The sequence below is a fragment of the Bison bison genome, unplaced genomic scaffold (assembly GCF_000754665.1).
Source record: "Bison bison bison isolate TAMUID 2011002044 unplaced genomic scaffold, Bison_UMD1.0 scf7180017864227, whole genome shotgun sequence".
NCBI classification, from domain to species: Eukaryota; Metazoa; Chordata; class Mammalia; order Artiodactyla; family Bovidae; genus Bison; species Bison bison.
In genome coordinates, this window is record NW_011494799.1 from 1,197,770 (window position 1) to 1,221,111 (window position 23,342).

General features: G+C 41.3%; 1 long non-coding RNA gene across 5 annotated transcripts in view; it reads right to left on the minus strand.

Moving 5' to 3' along the window:
* Nucleotides 1-4,875: 4,875 nt before the first annotated feature.
* The window catches only part of LOC104992876, a 39,454-nt gene continuing 20,987 nt past the window's right edge, over nucleotides 4,876-23,342 (minus strand). Inside the window, exons 2-4 of one of the 5 annotated variants that reach the window (XR_825756.1) lie at nucleotides 9,723-9,783; nucleotides 7,451-7,596; nucleotides 4,876-7,033 (exon numbers count right to left, since the gene is read on the minus strand). This is a non-coding gene — a long non-coding RNA (uncharacterized LOC104992876). Of the gene's footprint in view, nucleotides 7,034-7,450; nucleotides 7,601-9,722; nucleotides 9,784-11,525; nucleotides 11,639-23,342 lie in introns of all 5 variants that reach the window. The other 4 variants (XR_825755.1, XR_825753.1, XR_825754.1 and 1 more) reach the window with 4 other exon arrangements.

Consider the following 23,342-nt stretch of genomic DNA (forward strand, 5'->3'; position numbering starts at 1 on the left):
GTGTCGTCCTTAGAGACACCAAGCCAGTGTCTTAACAGGACAAAGGACAAAGAACAAGATAAAGAGCTGAGAGCCCTCCAACACACACATACACACACACACACAGAGGAAAATGCCCACGCTTGTATTTGAAATTATGCAAAATTTCCAGAGTCCAATAGCCATGCAGTTAAAAATCACTTTTGTTGTTGTTTGAACAATGAAGATGCCGTCATTCAGGCAGTTACCTTAAAATATGGATTGGCCTTGTACCCTTATTTGCAGGTTCTGCTTAGCAGTGTTTTAAAAAGCCTGTTGCTCAAGAGAAATTAAGGTTTTAGCAGCTTAGTATCACAGTGATTATAAGAGAACCCTCTTGAAACTATATTGCAGTGAAGGAATCAGGAACTTTCATCAATCTGAAGGAAGCTGAATGGCTCAGAGGATTGGTAATTGGCTATCGACGTGACCCGTTCATGTCTTGCCCAGATTGCAGTTAGCAGAGAGCTGTTGTTCCCTGACAGGGTGTTTGATGGTTTCTAGGAAATGAGTGGCTGTTTTCATTCCTGTTCCAAATGGACAGGTGTCTACATCAGAATTGGCAACCTGGTTGGCACGCTCAAAGAGTGGCCAAAGAGCGAATTGTTTATGGAGAATAAACTTCCCTCCCGCCTGTGATGCCTGCACATGCATGGGTGGGGAGGGGGCAAAATGGAGATGCTGGAGGCGGAAAGGTTGATTCAAGTCTGTGAACGTAAGCTGGCTGAAGCCCTTTGGTTCCTAGTGGCGCCATATGCAACTGCATCTCTTCAGCTTTATCTTGTGCTTTACCACGTTGTGCTGTAAATGCACAAATAAAAATCCATGAAAGATGCTTAGGACGCTCTTATCAGTCTCAACAAGTAAAATGAGCCAAGAATTGTGTTTTTTCACACTTTGTTAAGTAAGCATTACTTTCATATATCTTTCTTTTCTTGACAAAATGGATCTTTTTTTTTTTCACCCCCTCCTCTGTAGGTCAGATAACTTGCATGTGTTTGGTACTGAATGTGAGGTAATAGAACCTGGTTCAAAGAAGGAAGTATTGCTCTTGTCCTAAGTGGATAATATTATATTTTATTGTATTATACCTAAGTGAAGACTCTCAAACCTATAAAAGTATTTATCTCTCCTTTCACTTTCACACATAATGCCTATTGTTCATGAAAATAATTTCTACTTCCTGAGTGTTATTATAAAATAGTATATGAGTCATATTCTTGAAGAAAAAAATCATTATAATACTTCAAACTCTGATGTTTTTTATTGTTTAACCTTTAATTTCACAAATATGAAAGTTAAAGTTTGGTATAAGATTTTTAAAAAAGAAAACAAAAGCTAAAAGACCTCAGACTATGAGACTAAAGCCACTGTTGTTGATACTGGAGATTTACATTTAATTTGGGGTAATTTTTATCAGTAAGAATGTTTAATTGTTCCAAACTTTAAAATTTAGGTTTCCAGTTGCAAGATTCTTTAATCCTTTTCCTTGTTCTAACTTTTCCCTTCTCTTCTTAATGAACTATGTCTGCAAATCTGACATTAATTTTTAGTTCATTTTGACCCATTGCTTTGGGCTCAGAAATTGTACCAACTGGACTTGAGCTCAAGTCTACCTCTTCTGATGAAGAAAGTGGATGAAATAAAACTCAGGGAAGTTGCCTCACTGATCCAAAATGAGTCTCAAAATCTGAAGGAGATTGTAGAATTGGAACGTATTGTTTCCTTATGGTTATATTAATCCACTTCTAGAAATAGAATCAAACCTTTCTTGAGCTTGCATGTAAGGATGGACCCAGGTGCCATTTAAAGATTCATCTTGAAAGAACCCAAAGGAACTCTGAAGCCAGCAGCCTCTAGCAGCTGCAGAAAGTCAGGCAGTTCTCAGAAAACTGCCTGGGAAGGAGTCATCAATGCTGGTTTTCTGGGAATATCACGTTGAATCAATGTGCGTGTGTGTGCTCAACCGCTCAGTCGCTCAGTCGTGTCTGACTCAGTGATGCATGGACTGCAGCCCGCCAGGCTCCTCTGGCCATGGGATTTTCCAGGCAAGAATACTGGAGTGGGTTGTCATTTCCTCCTCCAGGGGATCTTCCCAACACAGGGATCAAACCCGCGTCTGCTGCATCTCCTGCATTGGCAGGCAGATTCTTTACCACTGAGCCACCTGGGAAGCCCATTGAGTCAATAATTCAATTCTATTAGGGTTTTGGGGGACCCATATATTGAAATAAAATTTCATGTTGAAAATAATATTCCATAGCTTGGAAGATTCCCTTACACCTCAGAGTTCATTGGTATAATCTCCTAGAAAGATGGGGAGTGGTAAGAACTGGAAATTTCCAATCGTAAATCATTTACATGTAACACAACTAAATAAAATCCTTGTCCTAGCTGATTCTATATATAAAACCAAACATTCCTTAAATGATTATATAGAAAACCAGTTTGTTCAGATAGCCCCTATACTTGAATCCTTATATGAGATTTGGTGTGTGTGTGTGTTTTTCTACTGTATCAACTGCCCAGTGATATTTAAAACTCTCATGTCTTTAGTTCAGCAAGGAGCCAAATGGAGTTGGGTTCATTCCATTCCCTCCAACATAACTGCCTCCTTCTGGAAAGCAAATGAGAAAATTTAATGAATAATGAAAATTAAAATGTAGGCAGAGGGAAGTGAGTTCTCTATCCAGAGTCACCACTGAACACCCACACGAGCAAGAGTTTGGCATTTGCCTGTCATCTGCTTTTCTGACCATAGGGAGCAGCTCAAGTGACAGGCACACAGATGGATGCCTTGTATGATTAATGGCATCAACCAGGCCTGGTGGTGAGGATGCTGGAGATGGCGACAGACATGAGCTTGTCCCCTTTTTGGTTTAATGGTCCATCCAAGGTTTGAAGTTGAGAGGGATTAGGAAAAATTCCAGCCCCATTCTTTTTTACTAGAAAAATCTGAAGGCACCCCTCCTTTCTCCAGCATCACTTGCCAAGACCAGACCTTTAGTAGGAAGCTATACCAGCCTTCAGAATGGCCCACCAAAATTACATTCTCCTTCCACTTCCTTCCTTCCTTTGCTCCTTCCTCTCTCTCTTTCTTTGTTCTTTTCTCCTCCCATCCCACTTTGTTGTTTTTGTTTTGTTTGTTTTGTTTTGTTTTGCCTCTTTCTCCCAAGCTTTGTCTTATTTCAGCAAGCTCAGGATACAAACTAGCCCACCAGAATGGGCTCTCCAAAATCTCTGATGAACATGCAGATTTGAGCAGGGCCCGAGTGGGCAGCGTGAAGCCCTATCATCACTCCCAACCTAACGTCTTCTGACTCTACCCCAGCCACCAAGCAGGTGGTTCCTAAGCATGGCTCCTCTGTTGCATCAAGAATACAGGAGACCAAGACTCCACCATTCAAAATAGGCCATAGCCTCAGGATCATACCTAAAGTTGAGAATTCTTTCCTTAGTCACTCAAATGTGTCCAGTTCTTTGTGACCCCATGGACTGTAGCCTGCTAGGCTCCTCTGTCCATGGGATTCTAGAGGCCCAGTAGTGGAGTGGATAATGTCCCTTCTCCACGGATCTTCCCAACCCAGGAATCAAACCCAAGTCTCCAGCATTACAAGTAGGTTCTTTACTGTCTGAGCCACCAGGGAAGCCCCTATTCTTTCCTTTACTGGCTTTTAAATTTTAATTTACCTTGAATAGACATGTAAAAGGTAGGAAAGGGCAACAACACTTCCTCCTATCTCCCAGTCCCTCCCATCCAAGTTCACCAAAATCCTTTCTTTAAATTAATACATTTTTGGAGGAATTTTAGATTTATAGAAAATTTGAGTGAACTATATAAAGAGTTTCTGTATATCCCTTCATATCGCTTCCCAACCTTGCCCTGCTATTACCATCTTGCTTTGGTATGGTACATATGTTACAATTGATGCTCCAATACTGATACATTATTATTAGCTGAAGATCATAGTTTACATTAGGCTTCACTCAGTGTTGTATGTTCTGTGAGTTTTGGCCAATGTATAAAGACAAGTATCCACCATTAGGCATCATAGGAAATAGTTTCACTGCCCTAAATATCCCCTGTGTTTGGACCTTGATGTTCAGTGCAGCACTGTTTACCATAGCTAGGACATGGAAGCAGCCTAAATGTCCCTCCACAGATGAATGGATAAAGATGCCATGATACATATACACAATGGAACATTACTCAGCCATAAAAAGGAACACATTTGAGTCAGTTCTAGTGAGGTGGGTGAACCTAGAGCCTATTATACAGAGTGAAGTAAGAAAGACAAATATAGCATATTAATACATATATATGGAATCTATGGAGAAGGCAATGGCACCCCACTCCAGTACTCTTGCCTGGAAAATCCCATGGACGGAGGAGCCTGGTAGGCTGCAGTCCATGGGATCGCTGAGGGTCGGACACGACTGAACGACTTCACTTTCACTTTTCCCTTTCATGCAGTGGAGAAGGAAATGGCAACCCGCTCCAGTGTTCTTGCCTGGAGAATCCCAGGGATGGGGGAGCCCGGTGGGCTGCCGTCTATGGGGTCGCACAGAGTCGGACACGACTGAAGTGACTCAGCAGCAACAGCAGCAGCAGCATGGAATCCAGAAAGATGGTGCTGATGAACGTTTTTGCAGGGCTGCATTGGAGACGCAGACACCGAGAACAGACTTATGGACATGGGAGGAGGGAAGGAAGGAGAGGGTGGAAGGAATGGAGAGATTACCATGGAAACATACACATTACCACGTGTAAAATAGATGTCTAGTGAGAATTTGCTGTATGACTCAGGGAACTCAAACCTAGGCTCTGCAACAACCTAGAGGGATGGGAAGGGTGGGAAGTGAGAGGGAGGTCAAGAGGGAGGGGACATATGTCTACCTATGACTGACTTATGTTGATGTATGGCAGAAATATTGTAATGCAATATTGAAAAGCAATGATCCTTCAGTTAAAAATGAGTAAATTTAAAAGTGAGAAAAAAAAAAAACTGTGTTCTACCTATTCATCCTTCTCTCTCCATGAAGCCTCTAGCAACATCTGGGGGTTTTACTGCTCTCTAGTTTTGCCTTTTCCAGAATGTCATATAGTTGGAATTATGTACAGTACATGTAAGTTTCCTCCATGTCTGTCTACGAGCTCATTTCTTTTTATTGTCGCCTGACATTCCACTGTCTGGTCGTGCCATGGTGTGTTTATCCAGTCACTTACTGAAGAACAACTTGAATAGGACTAAGTCTTGCCAATTATGAATAAAGCTGCTATATACGCTCATATGCAAAGTTTGGTGTGGACATAAATCTTCAACTCATGTGAATAAATATCATTGCTAGATAATATGGGAAGAGTGTGTTTAGTTTTATAAGAAATGGCCAAACTGTCTTTTAACCCAATGCATCTCTTGTAGTTTTAAATGACATATTAGTTAGGTCCTATTACATAATAGGTCCTTAAGCAAACGTGGGGACCTAGGCACTGCCAACAGCTCCTGGTGGACCCCAAGGCAAGAGTTGGGACCATTTGGAGGAACAAAGAGTCTCTCTTAAGACCATGAACTTGATCGAGCTACAGGGCTTCATGTCTTGCCTTTGTGACTTACTTGCTCTGTGACTTCAGGTAAGTTACTTAACCTTTCCATGCTTCTGTTACCTCAACTGAAATTAACTTGGTAATAGTGTTCTTGCCTGGAGAATCCCAGGGATGGGGGAGCCTGGTAGGCTGCCGTCTACGGGGTCGGACAGAGTCGGACACGACTGAAGCGACTTAGCAGCAGCAGCAGCAGCAGTACCCAAATGCTAGGGTTCAGAGGATTACCTGAGCTATCTCATGCATGTCTTAGTATCACTTAGTAAAAGTGCTCAAGAAATGTTCGTTATTCCTATATCTTATTAGGAAAACCAGTGTCTCTTCCATCACTACCACCATCACCCAATGTATAGCCAGTATATTCTTTAGTGACGATTTGTGTAACACTTCAGCCAGGTCCACCAAAGACAGAACAGTTGATATATTGTGAAATATGGTGAGCGAAAAAAAAAAAATGTGCAGCAGCTAAAATACAAGGAAATCAAAACTAGAAAGGAAATGTCTTTAAGTGCAGAGGTTTTGGTCCACAGAATAAATCCGCTCGTTCTTCCTTAGCCCTTGACTCCCAACACTGTCTTGTTGGCTCAGAACCCTCTCGGGTAAGTTCTTGATTATGAAATGCCCTCTCTCTGGTGGCCTGCCAAAGCCTGCTCCGCAGACTCCCAGGCTAACCTGGCACCACTGCTGGTGAGAAGCCTTGTAACCCCGAGGGCCTGACTAATGCGTGTGTATTTTCCTTTCTCAGACAATTCTGCAGGCAGGCAGGAGGAGAGCCGTTCAGCAATCCACGTGGTAATTTCTTTTTTCTATTTCTTTGGGCAGTTCTTCCAGGATGACATAATGATATGTGCTAACAATGAAAAATAAAGGCACCGTAGCTGTATCTCTTTATACTTGGGTTTACTTTGGAAATCAACAAACAAAAAAGAAATTCTCTCCTGTGCTTTCTTGATGAATAATCCATGGCTCCCACAATGCCCTCCCACCAGTGGGAATGGAAACATCTGAGGGCTTCTACAAGCTGATTTGCCTTCATGATATCAGATAACTAGTTTTCCTGTTTTAACTGCATGAGCAGGGTTTAGGTGTCACGAGGTCAGAGCGCATGGAATTTTTTTTTAAACTTAGGGTAAACAATGAAACCCAATAACTTATTCAGGGCATATGGCTCAAGAACAAGCAGTCACTAATATGAGTCATATCGCATTAATAAAGCATGACACTAAGGGCATATTTGGATCAAAATATTTCAGAGTAACTGTAAAACTGAAATATGACAACAGAGCTCAGACTCCTACTTAGGAATTACAAAGAGGTAGGTTTGAAAAGTTGAACCGTAGGACATGTGGGTCTGCTGGAGTCTTCCACAGGGATGCTGACAGCCAAGCATTAAGTCTGTTTAGCCCATCAGTCCTGTGGGAAGAACAGGAAGAGGGCAGAAGATCAGAACGAGCAGTCTTTCTCAATCGGCCCTCCCACACCCACTCAAGTGTCTTGCAGCGCCTGGTAGAGCTTAATAGAGTCATGAGGAAAAGGAAGAACAAAGGAAAGAAGGAAAGAATTGGCCACAAGGAAAGGTCTCCCACTCTGAATTTGCTTTGGCTGTTCTGAGGTGCAGGGAAATCTTTCTAGATTTTCTAGAACCTTCTGTGCTTTAAGGTCTGGCCTGGTGAGTTTGGGAAATGATTAACAGCATGGTATCAAGAATCAGACCATAGAAAGCAACTTGAAGTTCTGACTCCACCCCGCACTAGTCCCATGACACTGAGCAGTTCCTCTCTAAGCCTGGGCTTTCTTGGTTGTGAAACAGAAATAATAATAGCAACGTACCTCCTCCAGCTGCTGTAAGGATCACAGAAAATCACAGTGGGTGGCCAGGTCTCTGATGCATAGTGAGTGCTCAGTCTAGGTCGTTACCACACTATTGTTGTCATCATTGCTATTTTGAGTCAACTACCCCAGTTATGGACACCTTTCTATCTGGAACAGGAAACAGGCAGGAAAGAAGTTAGTAGTAGCAGGGTTCAGGCGTGGACTCACAAGCTGAGCATTTCAGCATCCTTAGATGCCACCAGCTCTGCTGCTCCATTATTTAATTCAGTTCAGCAAGTGTGTTTTGAGTTCCTTCTCTATAGAAGATACAGGAAAAAGTTCTAGGAGTGTTCTGGGATCCAGGGGACATAGTAATGTTCCTGCCTCACAAAGGGGTATTTAACAAATGTGCCTGTCCAGTTAGTGATGAAATTGGACATAGTCTTTCAAAATATCAGATTAGCCTCTTTGAATCTGAATTAACACACACATAATCCTGACCCCTATTCTCCTTCTCCCCCAAATATAGGTAGATAGATAGATATAGATATAGTATTAGTATGAAAAGTGAAAGTGTTAGTCGCTCAGTCTTGTCTGACTCTTTGCGACCCCATGGACTGAACACCCTCCCCTGCCCCCGCCCAGGCTCCTCTGTCCATGGAATTCTCCAGGCAAGAATACTGCGGTGGGTTGCTGTTCCCTTCTCCAGGGGATCTTCCCAATCCAGAGATCAAACCTGGATCTCCTGCATTGCAGGCAGATTCTTTACCATTTGAGTCACCAGGGAAGCCCATTAGTATAGTATTAGAATCATAAGTATAGTAGAGTATTATAGCTAGTATTAGTATAGTATAAAACAATTTCAGTTTTATTTATTTAAAATTTCAGTTTAAAATCCCTTGTAAGTTAAAATTTAAATACCAACTAACTGCATTAAATATGTCTGAGCAAAAGAGGTTTTTTTCCTAAATATCCTTTGAGGAAAACATGGTTCCAAATGTTTAAACACTATATCAACCTAAAACATGGTTGATCCCATTTAGGACCATGGTTGATCCTGGTCCCATTCTGCTTGTCTCTGTACCCAAAGTATTTGTCAGCTTCAGTGAGAACACGGATGAGTCATGCCTCTTTAATGATTTGGCATATAACTTCTGCATCAATGTTTAATATTTTTGGTATAAAAGCATATTAAGGTCAGAAACTGAATGGTGGTCTAGGACCCTACATTGACTCTCCAAACCAAATTTCAGAATATAGTCTTACATCAGCAGACTAGAACCTATATCTTAGATATCTCTCCTAACCACTTGCCTTCATTAGGCCAAACAAAAACAAAATCAGGGCATCGACTAAGGTAGATAAGCAGGTCGGTAAACTGAGATGTTGAGCTCATTCGTGAAGAGTATGTGGAAGAGGATGGGGGCTCAGATGGCCTTCCTGATGTCCAGCAAGTCACAGCTCCACGTGGCACAACTGTGCTGGGCTCCCAGGAGGCCCAGTCTAGCAAGGTGTCTTTTTCCTTGCAGCTGAATGGCCCTTGTCTCCTGTCAGTCGTGGAGACATGGATGGACGGATGGATGTGCACAGGGCCTTTAGTCTTCAGGTGCAGTCAGGGTAATTATTTTCTGCACCAGTAGGAGGATGGGCAGGGGGATCTTGACTCTGACCTTTATTTTTTAAACTTTATCTTTAATTGGAGGATGATTACAATACTGCCATGGCTTCTGCCCCATGTCAACATGAACCAGCCATAGGTGTGCACATGTTCCCACCCCTCTGGAGCCTCCCTCCCACCTCCCTCCCCACCCCATGCCTCTAGGTTGTCACGGAGCACGGGCTTTGGGCTCCCAGCAAACTCCCACTGGCTCTCTATTTTACATATGGTCATGCATACATTTCAGTGCTGCTCTCGCAAATCATCCCACCCTCCCCCTCGCCCACTGTGTCCAAAAATCTGTCCTTTATGTCTGCATCTCCATTGCTGCCTTGCAAGTTGGATCATCAGTGCCATCTTTCTAGATGTGTTTCATAGATATGTGTTAATATACAATATTGGTCTTTCTCTTTCTGACTTAACATCACCCTGTATGATAGGCTCTAGGCTCATCCGCCTCATTAGAGATGACTCAAATGTGCTCCTGACTCTGATCGTTAATTTCCACTCATCAACAGACTGATACGCCCCCTGCGTAGGAAAGCAAAAACATCAATTTTTATGACAGTAGTGGCTTTTACCAGCAAAAAAAAAAAAAAAAGTTTGCAAGTTAGAATGAAAAGTACTACATACCTGGAAAGGTGTTTTCTGTGGTATCTCTCAGCTGTATGTGCCTGATGCTGAAAGGAGTGCTCTTAAAGAAAAAAAAAAAAAAATCTCTCTGCCCCAGGTGAGCCTCTGTTAGTTTCCAGAGAGAGTAAAGGCCATTACACCCAGCTAGTCTGCCAGGCTCCCCATACCCCATATTGTGGTCCCTTTCTAGGGAGGGGGATGCATGGATATAAATGTTTGGTATATTCTTGAATCTCTAATGTCCTCTTTTCTGAAGTTCCAAAGCTACTTCAAAGACTTTATTGTAATTATTTGAACTCAAACTAATCTTGATGAGATTTAGGGGAAAGAACACTTTCTTTTCCCCAAATAGCTTCCCAGGTACTGTTTTTAGTTTTGTTTCCAAAGCAGTAGCTGGCCCCCCTCCCCCGAGCCCTGGTGTCCTCCTTCACCAGTGAACTCTTCCCTGGAACCCTGCCCTGCAGCAACCCAGCCCTCCTGCCCACCCGGACTTCCCTCAGCTTGTCTGCCACGAGCTCCGTCTGTTTTACAGATGACCTTTTCTCTTCCTAACTCCATCTTCTTCAGGCTCGCTCCTGCGCATCCCTTGAGCATCAGTTTGAACACAGCTCCCCAGAGCAAGTCTTCACGTCTCGGACAGTGGCTCTTTACCCATGCTCCCGATTCCTGGACGATGACCTCTCAGGCGCTTCATGCAATTGCTTCTTGAGTGCAGTTTTCCTGCTCTGAGTTCAGACACTATTTCTGTTTTACTATTGTATCCCAGAACCCAGGACCATGAGTACATGTGGTAGGTGCTCAATAATCTTTGATGGAAATAAAAGAGAGAGACGATAGGAAAAGAGAGAGAGAGACAAACAGAGGGAAGGAAGGAAGGAGGGAGGGAAGAATGTGAGAGAAGGGGCAAAACAGCACCACTGCAGGGGCATTCCTGGTTTGTCATATCTCCTGCTAACAGCCTCCCCCCTTCTCTTTTTCCTCTTCCTCCTCTGTCATATTCTCATCATGGAAACACCATTAAGTAAAGCAAAAGTAAAATCATCCTTGCCTCAGTATGTACTCCAATTTGATGTGGGGTTTTTTTTTGGTCCTTCTGGGTCCTGCCTCCATGATCTAAATATACAATTTCAAAGCCAATTTATTCAACAAGCACAAAGCATCTTGTCTCTCTCATATACACCTCAGTAAATAAATGACAAAATATATTTTGTTAAGATACAGTTTTTTCACTTAAGGTTTGAAAGTCTTACACAAGTTTTCTTGTCATCAGATAAGTCCAATTTGATAGTGGCATTACAAAACTAAGACACTAGAAATAATATTATTTGGGGGTGCAGGTGAAGATGAGGTGTATCCTGGCAAAAATCTAGAGAAAAATGTGGAGTTTGAATAGTTAGATATTGTATTATCATTTGATTTCACAAGTGACTAATACTTGAAATCTCCATTTATTTAAAGAAATAGATGCCTAGTGTTTTAAATAAAAAGAAGGCTTGACCACCCCCCACCCCGCCGCCATGGGATGTAGAAATTAGAACAAAGATGTGTCGAAGCCCCTTTAGATCATTCTTTATAGGATTAAAAAAAATCCCAGGGTGTATAATGCTATAATAGAGAATATTGCACTGTATGTGGATATGAACTAGATAAAAATTTTTCAAAGCAACTTTTTGTTGTCTTCCATGAATTTCCCTTTTTTTGTGTGCAGAGAAGATAGATATGAAAGAGCACAGTACCACAGCATTATGGAGGAGAGTCATACATGTTCATCTGCGTCATTGTCTCTATTTCTCACTTTCTCACCTACAAGTATGTAGTTCAGGGATGGCAGTGCTCCAGAGCAGGGCAAGAAATTGAGTGCAGGGTAGATTCACCCATGACGAGAGATTTCGAAAGTTACAATTACAGAGTCAGGGCTAGAAAATAAGAGAGATTTACTTAGGCATTAAAGATAGGTACTGGGCAGTAAAACTGATAGATCCTTATTACATTGTCCCATAAGAGACTGGGCCACTCGGAGAAGTTAATGCTAAGGAAATTTAAAGCAAGTTAGAGGAAATACTTCTTCACCTAGTAGAATTCATTCTGAGGAATTTGCTGCCAGCGGCAGTCATAAAATCAATCACTGGGTTGCATTTTTCCAAAGGGTAGAATAATATATGACCCACTCTTCTGACTAGTTGGGGAAGATAAAAGCAATCAATTCACCTGCTTCTGGAAGATCACAGTTGATTACAAGTGGGGTCAGCAAAAAGATGTCCCCCACACTTGATCAGGATAATTAAAAACTGTTTGCCCATGCTCACATGTCCTAGAAGAAATGTCGAAATAGGATGCAAAGCTCAAATGACCTGATCTAATATGACAAATGTTTGTTGACAGGGACCAAAAATTAAACAATGAAAAAGAAAAAAAACTATTCCAGGAAATAATTATAGATATTCCTAAAATATTTTTCATAAAAACATTTTTGTGATACTATAAATACGACATGATGCTTTTGTTTTTGAATCTGATTTGCTTGACTAGTACTCTCAGAGTAAATCTGCTAAGTTTGAAAACAGTTAGCAAGCATGACTTTCTTTTTCCCAATAGAGCATAGAGTTTAGTCAGAAGTTATACATACACTAGAAATGTTAGCAAGTGTTAATTCTGAGGTTGTCCTGTAGCAGATCAGTAACAAACCCCTGGATAAAGGCATCTCAGTTTAAAATTAGCTTCTTTTTTTATGGAATTTGCTCCACTTTTTTAACTTTTTTTTCTTGAAATTGTAGTGTATTTTCTAGAATTTCACATTTTGCTACAACCCATGTATCAAAAGTCGTATTCACCCTAACATATGAACTTCTGAACAAGACACCCAAAAAACCATTGTTGGAAGTATGGCTGGAGCCTGCATTTTCATTTGGGGACAAAAGAGTGTAATACAATCTACAAAAAAAAAAAGAGAGAGAGAGAGTGAAATTGTGATAAAAATTGCAAAGTAAAATAAAATCCTGAATAAGTCATACTAAAAGCAGATCTTGAATTTCAACAAAATGTAGCCGTGCTGAAAAGGCAAAGAAAAGTCATTGTTGTCACCTCCTGGAAACCAGGAAATGTTACTGACTTTAACGGACAGTGACCTGTCTAGTTTCATTACTCATGTTAAAAAAAAAAAAAAGAAGTAAAGATAAAAGGTGTCTGGAAGTTCTTTCATGATAAACCTCCGTAACTTGCAATGGTAGTTATAAGTTGAGCTTAAGAACATCATTATTTTCATAACCATGTCTTATTAAAACATTATCCTGCCCCAAAGTTTCAACAATGAAAGAGTAAATGCCATATATGAATTTCAGGAGAGTTTTCTATAGTTGCCATGGCACTGTCGGAAGCTCTAGAGGAATTCCTGAATCGGCTCACGGGACAGCTTCCTGCTACAAGCACTCCTTGTGGAGGGGACATTCCCTAGAGCCAGCCTCCCTCAGGTTCAGTCCCAGGGAAGCCATCCGCTGAGTGCCTTGGGCAGATCATATCCCTCCCCTTGTCTCAATATCCTTCTCTGTAACACGGGTACAACAGTAGTGCCTATGCCACAGGATTGTTTAAATCGATGCAAAGTAACTAAAACTGTGCCTGGTATATCAGAGTGCCCAGTCATTGTAATTTTCTTTCAATCCCTTGAAAATCTGGGCTTTAAAGGGAATCATCTTTCCCCTGTTTCCCCTTTGGCTCAGCTGAGAAAAGAATCCGCCTGCCATGTGGGAGACCAGGGTTTGATCCCTGGGTTGGGAAGATCCCCTGGAGAAGGGAAAGGCTGCCCACTCCAGTATTCTGGCCTAGAGAATTCCATGGACTACAGTCCATGGGGTCGCAAAGAGTCGGACATGACTGAGCGACTTTGACTTCACTAACCTTTCCCCTGGGAGAGAATGGGACATCAGAGGTCATTTCTTCCTTTGTGGAGTTGGGTGTAGGAATGGAAGAAATTTCCAAGGTTACACTCTCTCCTCATTCTGGTCCCTACCCTTTTTTCTGCCTTCTCTCCTGCCAGTGTGAAAAGTGAAAGTATCAATCACTCAGTCATGTCTGACTCTTTGTGACACCATGGACCGTAGCTTGCCAAGCTCCTCTGTCTATGGAATTCTCCAGGCAAGAATACTGGAATGGGTTGCCATCCCCTTCTCCGGAGGATCTTCCTGACACTGGGATTGAACCTGGGTCTCCTGCATTGCAGGCAGATGCTTTACCCTCTGAGCCACCATGGAAGCCAGCTTGCTCCTTAAATTCTGAGCTCCTTAATCCTGCTAAATTTGCTCACTCCTCACAGTCCTTGCATCTCCTCTGAGCCCAGAATAGTTGCCTCTTTTCTCCCCCACCAAATCCTGATGTGGCTGATTCACACTCATCCTCCAGCCCTCTCCTTGGATGTCATCATCCTGGAGAATCGCCCCCATGCCAAGTCTATGCTCGGTGCTCCCGTCCACATGCTCATAGCCCCCCTCTTTTAGTCACCACTTCTTATTTTCTGCTGACTCTCTGCCTCCACCATTACACTAGAAACTCACCTTGGCAGATAGTTGGATCCGCCATGGGGCCGTGCTCCTCGTCGCTGAGCTCCAGTTCTGACACACTGAGGCCACAGAAAGCATCAAGACCAACAGGAAAGCCTGCCCCTTTTCAGGAACATGCTTCCTATTTCCCTTTGCATTTACTCTACAAAATCACTCACTGATGAGGCTCTGCTCAAAAGAAATGGATGTTTTGGCTATCATATTCAAAGCCAGTGTTACAGAAGAACCATGCTGGGGCTTCATGGAAATAATTGGCCTACCTTTTATAAAACAAACACTGGGAAAATCTATAATGCAGCCTGAATTGGGAAAAGTTCAAAACAAAGTAACAGGGGAGAAATAACTTTCTTTGAGGTTTGTTTAGTCTGAAAAACAGGACTCCAATGGGTGGTAGTGTTGTTTACGTTAGTCTAAATTGTTTAATCATATTGCAGAATTTATACTTATCTCCTAGAATACGCAGGATAGTATTAACCTTATAATCTATTGAGTACAAATAACAAATACTTGGCTTTATAGTGGATGATCAGAAATGCAAAAAAGATAGATCAAGCAATTAGATGCAAGCATGGTGAGGTAAAAGACTGATTCAGGCAATTTGCTCTCACGTTTTACCCATACCTAAAAGATGTAGTTAATAGAGACATAAGCGTGGAGCAATCCACATGAATGATTCAAATCTTTATTTCTCTTTGTGAATGAAGGTTAAGTAAGTGCTTAGAGATATATGATGAGAACAATACCTAGACTATTGAAGCATGAATTTACATACAGAGCCTTTGCTAAGCACTGTCCATGTATTATTCTATCACAAGAATCCTATGAGGTATGCAATGGTTAAAACAATACAGTTGAATAATTTGAGGCTAAATGATAAAGAAACTTGCCCAAAGTCATACAACTAACAATCAGCGGTCAGTCTTAAAACCCTTGTTCATTTGACTCCTGAGTTTTTTCTTGAACCTTCCAGTGAACACTACAGCCTTCACCCAAATTCAGATGCAAGATGTAGTGAGAAAAACCTGAGGTCTGGACTCCAAAAACTCACAGTAGTCATCAGTTTGAGCAGATCACTGAGTCTGTTTCATTAGTTTTGACAGGAGAGAAGTAATACTCTTATCTGTCCTTCCTGCCTTCCAGAGCTCTCATGATGATCAAGTGAGATGGTTTACGTGCAAGAACTTGGGAAGCGGGGGTGTGCTATACAAGCATCAGTTGATAGTTTATTTACAAGCATAGCCTGTTGATGGATTTGTATTGATTTAGTTGGTATTTAGGGAATATTTTATGTATGAGGGTTGCAAATGAGTTCCACCAAAACCAGATATGACAAGCAGATGAAAAGGATGGTCTTAGCCCACAGAGATAAGTGGACATGATTTGTAGAAGGAACTGGTTGTCCCATGACTGCACTCCAGGCTTGAGGCACCAGTAATTGGCATTTTTTGAAAGTTAGAACATCAAAGATAAGGTTCCTCTTCTGAAGGCAGTTGTACTTGGGATCAGAGCTGCTTACAAATTAAGCAAAGGTAAATCCAATTGAATAACAGGGATCCTGGGGATTGAAACGTGATCTTATCTAAAGAATAGACCAGCATCTCCATGTTTATTTACCTGGATAAGACTGATCATTTACAAACTTTAAAAATTTTGTTTTATAGCTTATAGACCCCCCAATATATTTTTCTATTAAAAAATTGTGAAAATTATTATCAACTTCTATTACATGTGTAAAGCTCTGGGAAACTGTAGTGTTAAAGAGAAGAAGGTAACTTGAGATCTGACTTCATCTGTCAGATTTTTCCACCTGTCCTTAGCATCCTAGCTCTCTTTGCTTTCAACATAAAATAACACCCATGGTGGTAATCATCTATTTTTCTCTCCTACATTTGTTGAGTACTTGAGAATATAGTTGAGAACTGCAATAGATATCTGTAATTTTTCTCTGCCCAGCATCCATTCTTTCTTTATGTAATAGAAGGTGGATTTTCTGTTAAGATACCACCTCTTTTCTGTATCTCAGTGCTTAAGGTTTAAATAGAGCTGACTCCACCCACTGGGTCCAGCAGTTGAATGATAACTGAGACCTGATCAATCAAAACGATGGTGACTTTTCCAAAGCTGGGCATAAGACCCAATCAAACCTATGGTTATTAACCCTGAAATGTTTGATGCAACAACTACCAAGAAAAAAAAAAAGCTAAATTACAAAGCTATAATCTTTGAGGTACTAGTGGCCATCTTTGCTGCCACATCAATACAAAGCAGAACCAAAAGATAAAAAAATAATTTCCTAGGGGTATTATTTGCACACTTAGCTTTTCCCTCTTCTTTTCCATTACCAAAGGTAATATATTCTTTTTTTGATGAATCCAGTTTCTACCCTGGTTCTATTAGCTGCAACTGGAAGCAAGCATTATTATTTCTATTAGTTGCAACCATTAGCCCAAGGTTCTATTAATTGCGACCATTAGCCCAAGGAGATGTATCAGTTGTACAAAGTTTCTACGTATGACATATACTGTCTATCAGTACTCTGATAGCTTCTAAGGAATAGAAAGTAGATATAGAAAGAGAAATTGTAGAGCTGAGTTTACTCCGTTTGTTTCATATTCCTCTTTGCTCTTGATTATCACAGAATATTGAGTAATAAGTAACAGCAAACATGCGTATAGTATATGGAATTTGAGAGGCATACTTTTAATCCCATGTCTTAGTTATATTATTATTCCCAACTAAGGAAAACATAAAGAGCAAAAAAAAAATTTTTGTATTTCAGAAGAGTATTGGAGACATAAGTTGAGCCTCAATGTAACACCCTCCACATGTCAAAGTGTGTTATATTTTTCTCAACATAAGAATCTAGCAAAAGCATCCAAGGTTAAGAGTCAAATTATGCTCCTCCCCCTACCACGGAAAAGCTGCTGAAGCTTGGAGAAAGTAACCTAACTATTTATTTTACACCACAATGCTAGGAAAAAGAATGGAAGCAAACCAGCTTGTGCTTCAGTACCAGTTTTGAAAATCACAGCTTTGAATTTTAGTCCCAGGGTCACCACTAACTGGCTGTGTGAGCTTGTATGCATATTCTCATCGCCTTGGGTACCTGTAAAATTAAGTCAGTGACATGCAACCTCCTTATTTCTCATACATTATGTGTAAAGCACTTGAGAAAAGATACCTGAAAATGACTTCAGAAGTTTCTGTCTAAGTACATACAGAATATTGTTACTACTTGAGTGTAAAAAAAAAGTAGCTTTTGCTTAAGTAAGAAAAAGAAAACTCTCTACTAGTGAGATATGGCCTGGAACTCCTCTAAGCCACAAGAAGAAAATAAACTTTGCCTGGCATATGATTGAAAAGGATAATTTAAAGATCACAGCAAGGTCATCATTCTTCATTCACACCTGATGATTTACTCTGCATATGCTATGTGCTGTCACTTCAGTCATGTCCAAATCTTTGCTACCCCATGAACTGTCATCCACCAGGCTCCTCTGTCCATGGAATTCCCCTCCTCCAGGGGATCTTCCTGACCCAGGGATCGAACCCGCGTCTCCTACGTTGGCAGGCAGGTTCTTTACCACTACTGCCACCTATCCGTGTGCCATCATTTCCCAGAGAGGAAGGAGTTAACTGCTGCAAAAATAACCACATAAATAATAGCTGGTACCAAAAGACCTGAGTTCTAGTACTGACTGTCACTGGCTTATTTTGTGGCCTAGCACACAGCCCCTTCTAGCCCTTGGTTTTCCTGAAGGGATTAAATTTGTAATGTGGGAGACAACACGGGCACTCACCAGTATCTGGCTTTCCGCTGCTTTCCAACCACACAAAAGACTGTACTTTCTAGACTCCTGGCAGTTATGCTTAGCCAGATGACTAGTTCTGGCCAACAGGGTATGAGAAGAAAGACCAATGCTGCTTCTGGTCATGAAGCCTTTGAGTACTTTCTTCCCCTGCTGCAGCCACAGAGGATGCCATTAATTCAAGTGAAAGCATTAGTCACTCAGTGGTGTCCAATTCTTTACGATCCCATGGACCATAACCCCCCAGACTCCTGTCTGTGGAATTCTCCAGGCAAGAACACTGGAGTGGGTAGCCATTCCCCTCTCCAGGGATTAATTCAGGGTGGTCCAGTAATAGATAGTAGGGCCGCCCTCATCTTGGGCTCTGTGCAGGTACATGGAACAGAATCCCCTTGCCAACCTGCCACTGATATGTAGGAAAAAAAAAAACCTTCATTCTGTTAAATCACTAATATTTTACTGCTAATTTGTTACAGCAGCATAATCTAGTTTATCCTTACAAATAAAATAATTTCCATGTTTTCTCTAAACTCTTATTGATACAATTGCCATGCAATATGTTTTCTATGCTGAGATAATGGATTTAGAGCAAAAAGAAGCAATGAATCCCACAGATCTACTAGGATATTTTTCTTTATAAGTTGCAAGGAGAGATAGAGATACAAAGATAAGGAAAAGCTCCATGGAGTTTCTCTGCCCCTAGGAGGGGGCATTCTACAGAATTTTCTCGATTATGCTTTCCAATTCCTCCCACCAGGACTTTTAAAAAGTTAAAAGGTGTGTTTTATCTTACTAAATATCAAAAACAAATGGGAGTCAAACTTAGAAGACACGTTAATACAAAAGCGAACAGAACAAAAAAACAAACAAAAAATAGTGAACAGAACAGAAATGTAGCTTTAATATCATTAGATGTTACATTTGTTTGTCATATTTATTTGCAGATGGGTCCCAATATTCTAGTGGGATCTACCTATGAACTCACTTGCTGGGCAAACTCCAAAGTGCCTCTACAATGAAATCACACAACATGAGTAAGAAGAAAAGCAAGGGAGGAACCAGCGTAGCTCCAGGCCCATTCTGGGTTTTCTTCTCTCCTCCCGGAGTAGGAGGAGAGAGAAGGAGAGGAGAGAAGGGGGAAATTGAGGCAGATTATAGGGACGGGTGAGACCAGAAGGAAGTGGCCAAGTGACAAAACTTAACAAGATAAAGAGAAAAGGAGAAGAGAATACGCACGCAAACGCAGACAATATCAAGCATGGCCAAGACAAGGTGACGCAGCCAGCGGTGAGTGAACCACTTCTTCACTTGTCTCTCAGTAAACAGCCTTGAAATCTTCTGGCTGAACTATTTCTGCAATGGCCCAGGTAGCTCAAACCTCAGAGTTAGCCCTTAGAGATATGCAAGACCAACCATCAAGGTCACACTGATGGTGCAGGAGGAGCCTCCAAATGCATCTGGTCTCTTCAAGAAGTCAGTCAAAAGCTAGAACCTAAGAAGAAAGAACACCTAAGCAGAAAGCCATATGGAGCAGAAAGAACAGTAGCATGAGTGTTCAGCATCTTCCACAGTGTCCATCCTCAAAGACTGTAGACGTGTCCATGCTCCCTTTATCTCATCTTACCAGGCTCCTCCTAGAACAGCAGATGAATCCAACCATGTCCCAATTATACTCCGTGACTCCGTATTTTCAGATGATCTCAACATGTCACACATGGTAAAGAACCTCATAGGGAGGTTCATGTGTGCAGTCAAGTGGCTAACCGCGTAGGAGACACGACAATTCGTCATAAGGAAAGGAAATAACAATTTTTAAAGGATTTACTACATTCCAGGAAGTGGACTAAACCTTTCACCAGTTTCATCTGTTTTAAAATCGTGCATCATACTCTTTGCTTGCTTAATGTGTGGATGAGATTTCAAAGGATTAAATGAGTTCCTTAAGTTCTCACAACTGGTAAATGGAATAGGTGGGGTTCTGAGCCAGATGATCTGACCCAAAAGGCAGCTGCTCACGGCACACATCACACCCCAGAGAGGATGAGAGGCCACGTTCCCCCTCACTGTCCACACTCACTGTTGAATGTCTCACACTATTTATATCCCTCGATTCAGTGATGGTCTCATTCTCACCTATGAATACCTTGAGTTTGTCAGTGTAGAGAGAAATTTTGTCCTTCTCCTAATCCTTCACTTTTCTTGGTGACTTGTGTCTCCCCAACCCCAAACCTAGTTTTCAACTGCTTTAAACAGAGAGAGCTTCCATAACTACTTCTTTTTAAAAGCTTGGCAGATGCTCCAGTGGGCTCACAATATTCCACAGTGGAAGAGTTGTTCATTGACAAACAGCCATGAATATTTGTTGAATGACTGAACTTTTAATAATTGAAGAGACCCTTTCCTAGAAACACTCTGAAGCTAGTTAAAAGGTTGTTAAATAATAGGGACTGCTAGGGAAGGATCTAAATTCAACTTTTCATTTATTCATTTTAATTCATGCACTCCACAAATATTTTTTAGCCTCCTAGACAGCACCAGACACTGTGCAAGTTACTTCTGAGTGACGTACAAGCTATCTATTGTTGTACAAAATTAGCCCCAAACTTGGCAAGCTGCACAAACACTTGTGATCTCACACAGTTTCTGAGACTCAGGAATCTGAGAACAGCTTAGTGAAGTGGTTTTGCTTCTGGATCTCTTGTGAGGATGCAGTCTAGCTATTGGCTGGAGCTCAGGTCATCTTAAGACTGACTGGAGCTGCAGACTCTGGCTCCAAGTTCACTCTCCTACTTGTTGGCAGGCTCAGTGCTTCACTGGCTCTTGGCAGAGACTTCAGTTCCTACTCCTGTGGACCTTTTTGTTAGGCTTCCCAGAGCCAGAGATCCAAAAGAGAGAGAGCCTGCACCCAAATCAGAAGCCACCATTACTTTTTATTACCTAATTTCCAAAGCAGTTCTTTGTCACTTCTGGGAAATAGGTTCCATCCTTCAAAGACAAGCATCAGAGAATTCATGTATACAATTTGAAAACCATGGAGGGGAGTTGATTAGAAAGGAAATTGCTAAAAAAAAATTTTTTTTCATAGCTTTTTCATTTTTTTTACTAATTACAATTAACATGTGACATTTTGTAACTTAATTTGCTGCTAATAAACTAGATATAGCCATGTAATTTCTTTTAATTTTATTTTATTTTTAAACTTTACAATATTGTATTAGTTTTGCCAAATATCGAAATGAGTCCGCCACAGGTATACGTGTGTTCCCCCCATCCTGAACCCTCCTCCCTCCTCCCTCCCCATACGCTCCCTCTGGGTCGTCCCAGTGCACCAGCCCCAAGCATCCAGTATCGTGCATCGAACCTGGACTGGCGACTCATTTCATACATGATATTATACAGGTTTCAGTGCCATTCTCCCAAATCTTCCCACCCTCTCCCTCTCCCACAGAGTCCATAAGACTGTTCTATACAACAGTGTCTCTTTTGCTGTCTCGTACACAGGGTTATTGTTACCATCTTTCTAAATTCCATATATATGCATTACTATACTGTATTGGTGTTTTTCTTTCTGGCTTACTTCACTCTGTATAATAGGCTCCAGTTTCATCCACCTCATTAGAACTGATTCAAATGTATTCTTTTTAATGGCTGAGTAATACTCCATTGTGTATATGTACCACAGCTTTCTTATCCATTCATCTGCTGATGGACATCTAGGTTGCTTCCATGTCCTGGCTATAATAAACAGTGCTGCGATGAACATTGGGGTACACGTGTCTCTTTCCCTTCTGGTTTCCTCAGTATGTATGCCCAGCAGCGGGATTGCTGGATCATAAAGCCATGTAGTTTCAACCTTTTCATAGCAGACCCATAAAGCATCAATCCCTCAAGATATCTGTATCTTTAGATGAAGAATATCATTTTCCATTCACATGTCAGGAGTTACACAGACCCAAAGTTCTAGTTCCTGGAGAAGGGCATGAGAACCCACTCCAGGATTCTTACCAGGAAAATCCCACGAACAGAGGAGCCTGGTGGGCCACAGTCTAAGGGGTCACAAAGTATCAAACATGTCTGGAGCTACTTAGCACACATGCATGCATCCAAAGTTCTAGTTAGGCACCTTAATAGCTCAAAGTGAATGAGGAAAACAAGATGACATAGAAAAATCTATCAGAAAGATCATCAGGGAACCTAGAAGCTGCCATCTAAATGTATTTCCAAGTGCAATTCATTTAACTTTTCAATGGTCTGACTGTATTTTGACCCTCTGCACTCTTTCAAAGATTCAAATTTTCACCATTATCTTCCATGTCAAATAATGAATTCTGAAGCAGAATTTCCATCTGTCAGTTTACAGAATGCTGCATCTCATCTCATCTCTGCATTGAAATCAAGTTCCCCTCACCTTTCAACAGCCAAAGCACCACTTCATCGTCAGCAGTGGGGAAAGCCACAAATCAATTAAACTCACCGTGGATTTGAGAGTACCCAAGAATTGCACTTACAGTGGTCGTACAAAAAAGATGGCAGCACAGGGTTCTCAACAAAAGCACGCAAGTCAGGCAATGGCACATATGGGGTCAGTGACACTTTCCCTCTTTGTCCTGTCTGTCACTTGAGCAGGGTTCTTCATTTTGTTTTCCTATGGCCCACTGCCACATCAGCATTTGCAATAGTCCACATCGCTTTATTTAAATCGAAGAAGCAAACCACACGCAGGTTTCTGAAGAGCCGCGTGTGGCTAAGAAAGCCTGGGGTTGGAAGGCAGCGCCCGTAATCCCCTCCCAGAGCTAAAGAGGAAGCTACTCCAGAGAGGGTTCCAAACACAACAAATACCCCTTTGAGCTCAATTTTGCATTTCGTTTTCTGCTTTAAAATCTCTATTGGCTGCACATCTGAGAAGGCTTAAGAACATAATTTATTCCATATAAAGTTCCCAGTAATTTATGCTCACCAAGTTGGCAGCATGGGAAGAAATTTTTCATTGGCTACCATGGAAGATTATTATAGACCTTCTCATGTAAGTAAAGATAGCACCGGCAGCCATACTTTATTATTTTTCTTCATTTATTTTTTTATTGAAGTTTAGTCGATTTACAATGCTGTGTTAATTTCTGCCAGACAGCAGAGTGACTCGGTTTTGCACATACATACATTCTTTTTTGTTATTTCCCATTATGATTTATCCCGGGATACTGAATACAGTTCCCGGGCTATACCGTGAGTTCTCAGTCGTTTCAGTTGTGTTGGACTCT